The 8,707-nt window shown below is 32.3% G+C and overlaps 1 long non-coding RNA gene across 1 annotated transcript in view; it reads left to right on the top strand.

The window, feature by feature from the left end:
* Positions 1–540: 540 nt before the first annotated feature.
* LOC130543508 (uncharacterized) overlaps positions 541–8,707 on the top strand; it is a 28,406-nt gene continuing 20,239 nt past the window's right edge. The window contains exon 1 of the long non-coding RNA XR_008958887.1: positions 541–598. This is a non-coding gene — a long non-coding RNA (uncharacterized LOC130543508). The remainder of the gene's footprint in view (positions 599–8,707) is intronic.

Here is an 8,707-nt window from a genome sequence, read left to right as displayed (position 1 = left end):
AATAGGTGAAGGGAATTAAGAGTACACTTATCATGATGAGCACTTAATAATGTATAGAATTGTTAAATCACTGTATCGTACCCCAGAAACTAATATAACACTGTATGTTAACTATATTGGAATTGATAAAAGAAAAATAATAGTGAAAATACTAAACATAAAAAACATCATTTGACCATATATGAGAAAGTTTATTTCTGGCTCTATTTTATTTTATTAACCTATATGTCTGTCTTTATGCCAGTAAAACACAGTTTTGATTAAGGCAGCTTTGTGTTAAGTTTTGAAATTAGGAAGAATGAGTTTTCCAGCTTTGTTCTTTTTCAATATTGTTTTGGCTCTTTGGGGCCACTGGAGATTCTATACGAATTTTAGGATGGGCTTTTCTATTACTGCAAAAACATCATTGGGATTTTGATAGAGATTGCATTGAATCTGCAGATTGTTTTGTGTAGTATTGACATCTTAACAATATTAAATCTTTCAATCATGACCATGGGATGTGTTTCCATTTATTTTATATTTTCTTTAATTTCTTTCAGTAATGCTTTATAATTTTCACTGCACAAGTTGGTCATCTCCTTGGTCAAGTTCAGCTGTAAGTATTTTATTCTTTTTGATGCAATTATAGATTGTTTTGTAATTTCCTTTTCAGATTGTTCATTGATAGTGTATAGAATGGCAACTGATTTTTGTGTGTGACTTTGTATCCTGCTATTTTTCTAAATTCATTTACTAGTTCTAACAGGTTTTGGGTGGAATCTTTAGGATTTTCTAGATATAAGATCATATCTGTATATGTGCTGCTGAAGTGAGCACTAAGATCATATCTGTAAAGACAATTTTACTTTTTCAGTTTGTATGCTTTTTATTTCTTTTTCTTTTTGAATTTCTTTGAAGTCCTTTGGCTAGAACTTCTAGTACTATGTTGAATAGAAGTGGCAAAAACAGACATCCTTGTCTTTTTTTTTTTTTCATCCTTGCCTTGTTCCTGATCTCTCACCACTAAGTTATGATGTTCACCGTGGGTTTTTCATTTATAGCTTTTATTATGGTATTTTCCTTCTATTCCTAGTCGAGTATTCTTTCATGAAAGGTTGTTGAATTATATCAAATGTATTTTCATCATCAATTAAGAATATCCTTTTTTTTCTGTCATTCTGTTAATGTACTGAATTATATTGATTGATTTTCATATGTGGAACCATCCTTGGATTCCAACAATAAATCCCACTTGGCTATAGTAAATAATGCTTTTAATATGTTGCAGAATTTGGTTTGCTAATGTGTTGTTAAGGATTTTTGCATCATGTTCATAAGGGATATTGATCTGTAGTTTTCTTTTCTTGTGGTGTCTGGTTTTGGTGTTAGGGTAATGCTGGTCTCATAGGATGAATTGGAACGTATTCCCTCCTCTTCAATATTTTGAAAAAGTTTGAGGATGATTGATACTAGTATTTCTTTAAATGTTAGGTAGAATTCACCAGTGAAGCCATCAGGTCCAGGGTTTTGATTTGTTGGGAGATTTTGTTTACTAATTCAACTCTCTTACTAGTTATAGTTCCATTTAGATTTTCTAATTTTTTATAATTTAGTCTTGGCAGGTTTTGTGTATCTAGGAATTTCTCCATTTCATGTGGGTTATCCAATTTTTTTGGTGTTCAATTATTTATAGTACTCTCATATAACCTTTTTATTTCTATAGAATTCATAACAATGTCCTGACCTTTATTTCTGATTTTTGTAATTTGAATCTTCTTTTTTTTAGTCTATCTAGTTAAAACTTTGTCAATTTTGTTGATATTTTTGAAGAACTAACTTTCTGTTTTAATTGATTTTCTCTATTGTTTTTCTACTTTCTGTTTTGTTTGTTTCCTTCCTTGTGCTGTTTTTCCCCCTAGTTTCTTAAATTGTAAAATTAGGTTGTTGATTTGACATCTTTCTTGTTTTATAACATAGGCATTTATAGCTAGAAATTTTACTCTGAGCACTGTTTTCACTATATCTCATAAGTTTTAGTGTATGTGTTTTTGTTTTCATCATCTCTACGTATTTTCTAATTTCTCTTGTAATTTCTTCTTTGACCAATTGTTTAAGTGTGTGTTCCTTAATTTCTACAGTTTTATGAAATTTTCAGTTTTCTTTCTGTTACTGATTTCTAACTTCATCTCTTTGTAGGTGGAGAAAGTACTTTGTATGATATCTATGTTTTAAAAATCTTTTTGAGACTTTTTTTGTGTGCATGTGCCTAGCATATGGTCTATCCAGAAGACTGTACACATGTGCACTTGAGAAGTGTGTGTATTCTGTGATTGTTGGGTGGGGTGTTCTGTGTAGATATGTTTTGTCTAGGTGGCTTATTGTGGTTTTCAAGCCCTCTATTTCCTCACTTATTTTCTGTCTGGTTGATCTATCCATTATTGAAAGTGGAGTATTAAAATCTTCAACTATTATTGTACATGTGTATCTCCCTTTAACTCTGTCAATCTTTGCTTTGTATATTTTGAGGTTTGTTAATTATGTTATGTCTTGTTATATTAAAACTTTCATTAATATATAATGTTCTTTTTGTTTTGTAACCTTTTATTTTAAATTTAAAGTCTAATTTGTCTGATATTAGTATAGCCATCCCAGCTCTCTTTACCATTTGCTTGGAATGTTTTCCATTCTTTCATTTTGTGCCTTTGGATCTCAAGCATGTTTCTTGTAGATAACATATAATTGAATCATGTTTTTTTTAATCCATCCTGCCAATCTGTCTTTTGGTTGGAGAGTTTAATCATTACATTTAAAGTAATAATTTATAAGAAGGGACTTACTGCTGCCATTTTGCTATTTGTTTTCTATATGCCATTTAGTTTTTTTTTACTCCATCATTTCCTCTTACTAACTTCTTTTATAATGTTTACTTGATTTTTTTTGTGCCAAGATATTTTGATTCCCTTATTTTCTTTTGTGTATATTTTACAAATATTTTCTTTGTGGTTATCATGAAGATTACATTTAATATCCTAAAGTTATAACAATGTACTTTGAATTTGTACAACCTAACTTCGAGGGCATAGAAACTGTTCCTATACAGTTCCATGTTTTCTCTTTCTATTATTGATGTCACAGATTGCATCTTTATATATTGTGTGCCCCAAAACATAGATTCATAATTTTTTTAGTGAATTTATCTTGTAACTCATGTCAAAAATTAAAAATAGAATTACAAAATAAAATTTCAATAATATTAGCTTTTATAATTGCCCATGTCTGAAAGTCTTTATTTCTTTATACAGCTTTGAGTTATTGACTACTTCCCTTTCATTTCAATCTGACATTGTTTATTTATCATTTTGTTCGGAGCAGGTCTAGTGGCAACAAACTCCCTCAGCTTTTGTTGATCTGAGAATGCCTTAATTTCTCCCTCATTTGTAAGGACAGTTTTGCTTCGGAGTTTATTTTCTTTCAACACTTTGTATATATCAACCCATTGCCTTCTGTCCTCTAAGGTTTTTGTTGAGAAATAGGTTGATAATCTCATTGAGGATTCCTTATGTATGATATATTGCTTCTCTCTAGCCATTTCCAAAATATTCTCTCTCACTCTCTCTTTTTTTATTTGTTTTCTTTTTTGACAGTTTGATTATGATGTGTCAGTGTGAGTAAAGTATTTGGCTCATAGTTTAGTTTGTTTTTATGAAGGTGTCAGCTTTTTAAAAATTGCTTATCACCACAGTCATCATTGTTTTTGAGAGTGCCATTAAACTTGAACTTCCTCACACTGTGTTTTAAATAAAATTATTTCTTTGGGCAGATCTTTAGAGCGCTCTGTTCTTACGGACTGCCTCTCTCTCTAGGCAAAATATCTGTACAATACTCTGGAGCTAGGGGTGGAGACCCTCACATGAACATGACAGCTTTAAGAGCAGGGTGCTAGAAAAGAATTGTAGCTTCTGATTTTCTGGGCTTTCCTCTACTGGCATAGAACCTCTACCCAGTGAGTGATCTGGATGAGAGCTATTGAAACCTATTATTAGTCTGCCATGCCTGGAGTGGAACCTCCATGCCATGAATTTGGGTTGGGTAGAGGAAGGGAGTCCTTGTCCTTTCAGCTGCATTTGCTTGTCAGTTAGTCTCTGTAACATGGAGGTAGGAGATTGAGAAATGAAAGTGCTCACTGATAATGTGGAATTTAAGAAACAAGGCAGAGGTTCATAGGGGAAGTGGGGCAAAAATGAAACAAGATGAAACCAGAGAGGGAGACAAACCACAAGAGACTCTTAATTATAGGAAACAAACTGAGGGTTGCTGGAGGCATGGGGTAACTGAGTGATGGACATTGGGGAGTGTATGTGTTGTAATGAGCACTGGGTATTATATAAGCTGATGAATCATGGACCTCTACCCCTGAGACAAATAATACATTATATGTTAATTAATTGAATTTAAATTAAAAAAAAAAAGAACGAGGGGCACCTGGATGGCTCAGTCGTTAAGCGTCTGCCTTCAGCTCAGGGTGTGATCCCGGCGTTCTGGGATAAAGCCCCGCATCAGGCTCCCCAGCTGGGAGGCTGCTTCTTCCTCTCCCACTCCCCTGCTTGTGTTCCCTCTCTCGCTGCCTGTCTCTCTCTCTGTCAAAATAAATAAAATCTTAAAAAAAAAAAAAAAAAAAGAATGAAATGCAGGTAGCCTACCTTTCCCAGGGAAGTAATGTAGAATGAAAGGAAAGACATGCACTACAGGTCCTACAACCCACAGGTCCTGAGTCTACTATAGTATTATTGGAAAAAAGTAACTGTAAATGAAAAGTGTCATAATTTTTTTAAAAAGAATGTTGAAATCCAGGCAGAAATGACATTAATGTTATTGAGATGGGATATATAAAGAACATTCTGATAATTCATCTAAAGAGAAAAAAATTGTCATTCATCAATTATATAAATGTTTCAGGTAAAATATTTTGTGTTTGAACTTTTAATTAATTCTTCTGAACATTATGCAAATGAAGGTAGATTATGGGTTTGCCCAATAATGACCATCTTAAATAGTCATGCACACTAAAATTGCTAATAGCGCAACAAAGATTCAGTGGCTATAAACTTGTATTTTTACTTTAGATAATTATGCAGCCAAGATAATCATCTATTCAATTAGTATCACAGAACACAGATTGTTTATTTTCTTCCAGGTAAAACAGTAATGCTATGAAGTCATATTCTAGAAAAGTGATTTTTCTGCTGTTTAACTCCAAAGGTTATGTTCAGCTTCAAGTTCTATGGTTAAAAATTAGGTTCTTGGCTGTCTTTTTCACTCTAAAATTAAAATATGCTGAATTGGCAAAATCTAACACTTTCTGAGGTTTTCCCATGGCTACTGTAACTAAACACATTAGACACAGGAGGAATTGCTATATTAAAAGTATTTTTGGAAGCCTAACAAATATATTATGAAAAAATTATTCTTACCTACTTTCCAATGAGGAATTTTTATAAGTAAATGGATTACACAATGTGGAAAATAAAATGACATGTATATATGCTTTTGTGCGTGCATTGCTTTTTTATTTAGTAATAACAACTCTGGTAACTGAATTGGGGGTTACTATTACACTTCAAAAATATAACCACTATTTGAAAGTCCACTGACTATAATGTGAATGAGTTGAGGAACCTTAGCAATGGAAAAAGGTGCCAGAGCCTTATCACCCTACCTAAGCCACCCACAAAGACAGCTGATTCTATTTACTGTGATATCCTAGTCCTCACTAGAGAATATTTAAAAATGTACATTATCTTTTTCTAACTTCTAATCATTTTATAATCAATATTTATTTTTAATATGTAAAATAATTTTTTTCTTGAAATATACTTTTCTTACTGTGTTATTTTTCCCAATGAAGATGAAACATGCTGGTTAATATCCTTTGTTTACTATCTGAAGGCAATAGTCAGGGATACTCTAAAGGTGCCTAATAAAGTCTTTAATAATTTTCCTTGCCCCTAAAACAAAATGTTCTAGTCTATCACAATAATCTTCCCACTTCCTCTACAACTATATAATTATCTCCAATTTACCATGCTGAAGGAGATTGCCATAAACTAGCCTAAATAAAAAATATTGTCCAGTACTTCATAGGATAAAATATGGGATGACAGTATTTATATCTGAGGGCCTTTGTTCATTTTTCCATTTATTGTGCTCTCTCCTTCTTTCATCTTGTTCTATCAGCATGATCTCTATCTACATTCTTCTATTAATGCCAAATGCAGATCAACAAAGTGTTCTTCTACAAAGTAACAATGAAAAAAGAAAAATGCTTCTCATTTTGAATAGCAAAAACATGAAGTATTAAGCATACATATTAACCATAGAGATTGTCTCTTATACTGACAAATTATTTCCAAAAAAACTAGCTGGGATTTTGATGGGGATTACATTGAGGGTTAAGGAAATTAGGTAAAATGCCTAAATTCACAGAGCTCAGAAGTGAAGTTCATGAGATTGAAAAATAGGTTTGTCTGTCTCCAAACTCTGGGCTTTTAGCTACCGAAAGCACAATCAATTTAAAAAAAAAAAAAACAAAAACAGATGAAGGGGCACCTGGATGGCACAGGGTGGCACAGTCAGCTAAGCATCACACTCTTGATTTGGTTCGGGTCATTATCTTAGGGTTCTAGGATCAAGCCCCATGTCTGGCTCCACGCTTAACACGAAATCTGCTTGAGATGCTCTCCCTCTCTACCTCTCTCTACCCCTCCTGCTCATGCTCTCTCTCTCTCTCAATTAAAGAAATAAATCTTAAAAAAAAAATAGATGAATTAAACATCATCAAAATAAAAAAATTATGCCTCAAGGGATACCATCAAGAAAGTGAAATGACAACCTACAGAATGGGAAAAAATATTTGCAAATCATATATCTAATAAAGACTTTTATCAAGAATATATAAAGAACACTTACAATTCAATAACATAAAGATGAATAACCGAAGTAAACAATGGACAAAGGATCTGAATTGACATTTCTCTAAAGAAGATATACAAATGGCCTAGAAGCTCATGAAAAGATGCTCAACATTATTAGCCACTAGGAAAATGCAAATGAAATGTACAATGAAATATCACTTCATACCCACTAAGATGGCTAAAATGAAAAAGATAATATCAAATGTTGGAGAGGATGTGAAGAAAAGTTTATCATATATTGTTGCTGGGAATGTAAAATGGTACACTTCCTTTGAAAAATTATCTAGAAGGTTTTGGAAATATTAAAGAATTGCCATGTGACCATCATTCCAGTCAAGAGAAATGAAGCATATGTTCAAACATATACTTGTACATGACTATTCATAGTTGTATTATTCATAACAGCCCAAAAGTGGAAATATAAATGTCCATACATCAACTGATGAATTAATAAAATACAGTATATCATACTAACGGAAAATATTCTCATGCCATGGAATATTTTCAGCCAAATAGTTTTATATTTTTCTGGAAAAGATAAAACTATGAAAACATATTAAGGAGGGCACATATTGCATGGAGCACTGGGTGTTATATGCAAATAATGAATCATGGAACAAAAAAACTAAGGATGTACTGTATGGTGACTAACATAACAAAAATTATTATTATTTATTATTATTTTAAAAACTATGGAAACAAAAAGATCAGTGGTTGTCAGAGATTTGTGAGAAGAAAGGATGAACAAGTAAAACACAGTGAAGTTTTAGGACAATGAAACTATACCATATTATAATGTAATGGTGAATATATGTCATTAAACACTTGTTAAGACCTATAGAATGTACAATGCAAAAATTGAACCTTAATGTAAATTATGGACTTTAGTTAATAAAAATGTATCAGTAATGATTTATCAGTTTTAACAAATACACCACACAAATGCAAGTTGTTAGTAATAGGGAAAATTGTGTGGGGAATGAGAGAGACAGTATATGGGAACTCACTGTACTTTTGACTCAATTTTTCTATGAAACTAAAATTACTATAAAAATGTAAAGTCTCTTAATTGTAAGAAAAGGAATGGAGTAATGATACCTGCTATAACATGAATGAGCCTCGAAAACATTATTCTTGGTTAAAAGAGCTAGTCATAAAGGTCACCACATATTGAATGGATATCATTTGTACGAAATGTCTAGAATAGGCAAATACAGAGGGCTAGAAACTAGATTGGTGGTTGCCAAGGCTTGGGGGGAGGTTGAGAGGAAATAGGGAGTGATTGTTAATGGGCATGGGGTTTCTTTTTGGAGTGACGAAAATGTTCTAAAATCGTTGTGATGATTGTACAATTCTGTATATACTAAAAAAATTGGTACAATTTAAATGGTTACATTTTATGGCATATGATTATATCTCAATAAATCCATTAAAAAATGTAACAGTAGTTAAGTGGTTAACTGCCTGCCCTAATTCTTTTGTCTGTATTGTATGCAGCAAAGCTGAAGATTTCTGTCAGGCACTTTTAGTCCTTACCACTATCTGAATATCCAGAATAAATTCCAGCAAAACTATGCATACTCCACTCTTTTTCCCCTTTACTTTCCTTTAAAACCAATCCAATTAATTACATCCACTTGCAAGTGAAAAATCCCTCTCCATGATTTGATAGCATTTTGAATGTAGAGTTTATCAAATAATGTGCCAGGAAGTTTCTGAATCATAAGAGAGTGACTATGATAGTTTAAGTCATT

Source organism: Ursus arctos, unplaced genomic scaffold (assembly GCF_023065955.2).
Source record: "Ursus arctos isolate Adak ecotype North America unplaced genomic scaffold, UrsArc2.0 scaffold_13, whole genome shotgun sequence".
NCBI classification, from domain to species: domain Eukaryota; kingdom Metazoa; phylum Chordata; class Mammalia; order Carnivora; family Ursidae; genus Ursus; species Ursus arctos.
Note: the sequence above shows the minus strand (reverse complement) of the source record. Positions and strands in the feature narration are given on the sequence as shown.